Raw genomic sequence first — 5,498 nt, 5'->3', positions numbered from 1 at the left:
TGGTGGATAGAAAGGCTTCTGCCTTCTGAGTAGTTCCTGATAAGGAGGGGGATGGATGGGGCTGGAGCGCAAGGCTGTTGTCCTATGAGCCAGGTGCTTTCCATGCCTTAGCTTTCAAAATCCTCGCTACGTCCCCCTGGGGTGAGACCTTTGAGCTCAGAGAGGTTAGGTAAACTCCCCAAGAACACACAGCTAGTGAGTGGCAGGACTGGGCTTTACACCCAAGTTCTCTGGGCCTCAGAGCTCGTGCCTGATTTGGTTTGAACTCTTGGCTGCATAGTCTTAGGTCAAGAAAAGATGTTTGGTTTTGACAGAGGGGAAATAATGTTAAAGACGATGATTCGCGTAGGTGACAAGCTACCTATTCACCCAGCCTCAATTAAAATTAAATTCGAATCAAAATTAATTTCACCCCTAAATAGCAGAAAGGGGGGGGCACTCAGTTTCCATATGACTCAAGCCAGACGGCTCAGAAGAATGGAGCATCTGGAAACTGGAAAACCCGATCGTTTCCACCAGGCTGGGAACTGGAACCTAAGCGCCTTTGGTCCCTCTTCCTACCCTGTTTAGCTCACCGGTCAGGGCAGCCCAGGAAACCAAAAACAGACCTCTCTTCAATGACCCCGCCCCCTCAACACCGAGGAGTGGCTACTGGTTGAACAAAACAACACCTCAAACTTGGGTGCCCCAGGGTGACTGGCTCTGGGATGGGAGGAGTTGCTGTTCAACCACCAGCCCCCAGGGTGAGCTGAGGAGGGTCTTAAGTCTGGGGAGACCACTGGAAGTGCTGGGGTGGGGAGGCTGGAGAAAACCGCCGCCCTAACCCCTGCGGGCTGCAGGCCCCTGACGGGGGCGGGGGCGGGGGCTTCCTTGTTAGAGCGCGCTGTTCTCCCCCTCAAGGATCCAATGATCTAGGCAGGGCGCCCTGGGAAGTTTAAAGGGTCAACGCACCTCGCAAAGGCCGTTTGGCGGCGCAGGGGGACTGTAGGGTAGAAAAGCAAAGTCGCAGCCCACTCCTCAGTCTGGTACCCCCATAACTCCCGTTAGGTCCCCCAGATCCTCTCGAACCTCAAGTGCCTCTGGGACCCCTGCAAGCCCCGGGGACCCCCTCCTACCGGCTCGGGGGGCCCCAGCTCTTACCTCTATGCGCCGGCCGGGCCACTGGGCTCTGCCATCCCGAAGGCGCCGGAGCCCCAGCTGCACACCGGACCAGGGTCACGAGGTGGCGGGGTCTCGGGGACGCAGGAAAGTTTCCGTAGCGCCAGGCAGGCGGAGCGGGCCAAGCAGGCGGTGGGGCCGGGCAGGAGCGCACTCCGGCGGGCTCCGTGCCTCCGCCTGCGCGGCGGTGCTCTGGCGGCAGGGCTCCCCCAGGCCACCCGGCCGGCCCAGCCCCGCCAATCGCAGGCCCCGCCACCCGCAGCTCCGCCCGCCCGGCCGGGACCGAGCGGAGGCGGGGAGGGGCGGGGCGGGGGCGCACCTGTTTGGCCAATCGACCCCACTATAAACCACCTCGCCCCGGCCACACTGCCAGACTGAACAGGGCGATCCCCTCGGCTCTCGGCACCGTCCGCCCATTCCCCGCTTGGACCCGGGATCTAGGCTGGACACCCCACCCCTCACCCCGACCCGGCCGGGTCGAGCGCGCCGCTGTCTCCTCCAGCCTGCGGAGGCCTTCTGTGCGCCCGGACTGCGCTCCTTCCCCAGCCCCTAGGACGTCAAAGACAAAATCCCGGCTTTAGCCTGGGGGCTATAGGGGTACAGCTCTGAGGAGCGGACTGCGACTCTGCTTGGTTCACCCCTTTTCTACTCCACATCCTCTTCTCCCTCAAGGATTTTCGCGCGTCCTCTGACCCCGTAAACTTCGCGGCGAGCTTGCCTCGGTCTCCGACGGCGGGGCCGCGGGCTGATGCTTGGTACAGAGCTCTGGGCGGATGGCAGGGTGAGGGAGGGTCACAGGCAAGGCGCTTCCAGTCCTCCCACCAACATAAACCCTCGAGAATCCCGTCTGGATTCGGGCAAACTTCTCCAGGGCGCTTGCGATCCGCTGCAGCGGGCCCCCCAACTTCTCTTGGGGTCACAACACATATTAAAGCTTGGCGATTCTATTGTTCCATTTTCCAGATAGGAAGACTGAGAGGCCAAAAGGAGACGAAACCTTCTCGGTCGTGGTGGCGAGACTGCGACTTTTTCAAACCAAAGGTGAGTTTGCGGAGGGCGCCTGGCTCCCCTCCAGAGCCCGGCGCCTACGCCTGGGTTCTGCCTCGCTCGCCCCCCGCGGCGGACCCGGGGTGGGGAAGGAGAAAGAGGCGCCGGCAAGTGCCGGGAAGAGGGAGGGCACGCCGGCAGCCCGCCCTGCCTTACCTCGGCAGCAAAGCGTGTCCTCGCAGAGCGCGCCGGCCGGAGGCCCCAGCAGGGGCAGGGAGGCCCAGGCGAGCGCGCGGGAGGCCGCGCCGCCCGCTCCCATCCCGCACGGCCGGGGCCGCTCCTTCGCCCGCCGGCCTTCCACCCTCGGCGGCACCTGTGGGGACAGCGCTGTGCCCGCGGCCTCCGCCGCGGCCTCGGGGGTTGAGACGGGGCCAGGCCCGGGGTGGGGCGTCCGGGGCTCCCCGGGCTCCTTGGATGTCGCGGCCCGGACTCCCACGGTCGCGGCCCGGGCTCCCGGCGACCAGCGCAGGGCAGGGCGCTATTTTTAGCTGGAGCTGTTCTCCCAGTTGGACAGACAGAACCAGTTAATTCGGCCGCTCGGGAAGGGCCTGCACCGGGAGCTCCCGGGAAAGGCAGCCGCAGCTCTGCTGAAAGCTGATCCTTCGCATTCCTGCCTCTCGAGGCGGGAGGGCGGGAGGACGCCTCTAATTCCCCCGGGAAGCCGGCGTCCTCTCTGAAGGCAGCCCTGGGCCCCAAGTGCACGCCCAGCGTGGGGCTCTTTAAATTGACTCTGAAACTCCACCTGCCTTTCTCCTGCAGGCTTTGCTGATTTCCCATAAAACGCCCACCCTTCCTAGTGGTATCCAGCACTGGGAGGAGCCCCCCAGCAATGCGATCTGGTCCCGAGCAGGGACAGAATCTGGCACACTCCCGGGACTCAGGAGCTACTTTGCTGAAAGAAGGAAAAGTGAAAATCCCGTATCAGATTAGCCAGAGGGTCAAGTAGAGGTCTTCAAAGCCTAGGCAAGATGGGATAGATGGTCGGGGTGGCTTCGAAATCCTACAGAAACCCTCACCCAACGCCTTCTGATTGTATAACCTTGGCAAGTCTTCTCACCTCTGTGCCTGTTTCCTTTCTGCATAAAGGAGTCTGAGAAGCCCCAGAGATAGCATCTGAGAAAGGCTTTGTAAAACAAAAATAAAAACAAAAACAAAAACCTGAGGGTCATGCCGTGGTAACGAGAAATGAAGAAATTCAAAGATGAAGAAGACGGAGATCTGCTCTGACGAAGCCACCAGCTCTTCTAATTCAAGGGAGAAGGTGCGCCTTAGCCCCTGATAAGATACAGCTACACTGTGTGATACTAGCCCAAGGAGAGACCAAGAGGCCAGTAGACTAGAACAAGGGCTGCCAAAATAGACTCACACATGTATGGAAACCTGGTATGCGGCAAGAGTGGTGCTACACGTCACTGGGAAAAGGGTGGGCTTTTCTATAAAGGATGTTTTTTAGAGTAACTGGATATCCACATTTCGGGAAAAAGATACGAAATCCCTACCTCACACCTTGCATTAAAAAAAATCAATTCCAGGTGGATTAAAGACTTAAACACAAATAACCTGTGTAATAGGGGAAGATTTCTTAAAGATCCCAAAAGCATGGGGCGCCTGGGTGGCTCAGTCTATAAGCATCTCTTTTCAGGTCAGGTCATGATCGCAGGGAGCTGGGATCGAGCCCCGCATCAGGCTCCTCAGAATCTGCTTCTCTTTCTCACTCTGCCTGCTGCTCCCCCTACTTGTGCTCACTCTCTCTCTCTATCACATAAATTAATAAAATCTTAAAAAAAAAAAAGACCTCAAAAGAACAAACCATCAAGGGAAAGATTGATATACTTAATTAAAGGATAAAACTCAGGGCACCTGGGTGGCTCAGTCAGTTGGGATTCCATCTCGTGGTTTTGGCTCAGATCATGATCTCAGTGTGCTGCAATCAAGGCTCATGACGGGCTCCGCCACTCAGCACTAAGTCTGTTTGGGATCCTCTCCTTCTCCTTCTGCCCTCCCCCAGCTCATGCTCTCTCTCTCTCTCTCTCTCTCTCTCTTAAATAAATGGATAAATAAAATCTTTTTTTTTAAAGTGTAAAATTCAAGGGGTGCCTGGGTGGCTCAGTGGGTTAAGCCTCTGCCTTCGGTTCAGGTCATGGTCTCAGGGTCCTGGGATCGAGCCCTGCATTGGGCTCTCTGCTCAGCGGGGAGCCTGCTTCCCTCTATCTCTCTGTCTGCCCCTCTGCTCACTTGTGATCTCTCTCTCTCTCTGTGTCAAATAAATAAATAAATCTTAAAAAAAAAAATAAGTGTAAGATTCCTGTCTGTCAAAAGAAGATATTTGGAACACAATCTCCAAAACATACAAAGATCTACAAATCAATTTTCAAAAGAAACAAGAGAAAATGGGAGTAAAATGTATGAACAGGCAATTTGAGGAAGGGAAACCATGAATGGCTAATAAACATATGAAAAGATATTCAGCGTCAAACCCCAGAGATGTGCCCTGGCACACCTGTGTGATTGACAAAAGCCAAAGAGGCAGGAAGGCAGAATGTGGATGAAGATATAGGGCACAGGGAACTCTCTCATAAACCATGGGGGGGGGGGAAATGCGTGCCCCATCCTAGGGAATAATATGACAGTGTCTAGAAACATTGAAGATGGTGTTACATACCCCAGTGACCCAGAGTACTTGGCTTCTGGGATAAACCTGGGACTTGCTCATGGTCACAGTGTTTACCCTCGTAAAGAATCTTAGGCAGCCTTGATGTCCAACAGCAGAAGACACAAAGAAATGGTAGATCAGTCCATGAAATTCTGTACGGCCGTGAACATCGATGGGGGTACCTTATGGATCATAAGTTGGTGGGGAGATGGGAAGCACATTGGAGAAGAGCACGTTGAAAGACAGCATTCCTAGAGATTGTTAAAACATGCGAAACAGAATGATACCACATATTGCTGGGAATGCACATGTTTGGTAACAGTCTGAAGAAATGCAGAGGAATGACAAATATACCATTTAGTGAGGTGTTTGCCTGGCGGGAGGCGGGGAGGGAGACATGCAGGGTGGGGGGACGGGGCTTTGTTGATATTGGTAAGGTTTTATTTCTTGACCTGGGTCAAGGGTGTTTGTTTTACTCTTCAGAACCTTTTTTAAAGATACAGAACAAGCAGGGGAGTATAAAACATAAAATCCCCATAAAATGCAGTCGTGCTCTGAACTTCAGTTTCTTAATTTCAATAATATGACCATCATGTCTGTGAAGTGATCAGACCAAAGTCTGACTCACGGCGAAGTGCTC

At 55.3% G+C, this 5,498-nt stretch overlaps 1 long non-coding RNA gene across 1 annotated transcript; it reads left to right on the top strand.

Annotated features, from left to right (window-relative positions):
• Window positions 1-1,529: 1,529 nt before the first annotated feature.
• LOC308353489 lies at window positions 1,530-4,485 on the top strand. The gene is made up of 3 exons (XR_013967786.1): window positions 1,530-1,913; window positions 2,122-2,199; window positions 2,965-4,485. It is a non-coding gene; the product is annotated as an uncharacterized lncRNA (long non-coding RNA).
• The last annotated feature ends 1,013 nt before the right edge of the window (window positions 4,486-5,498 follow it).

The sequence above is a fragment of the Martes martes genome, assembly GCF_963455335.1.
Source record: "Martes martes genome assembly, chromosome: 12".
In the NCBI taxonomy this organism is placed as follows: Eukaryota; Metazoa; Chordata; class Mammalia; order Carnivora; family Mustelidae; genus Martes; species Martes martes.
Note: the sequence above shows the minus strand (reverse complement) of the source record. Positions and strands in the feature narration are given on the sequence as shown.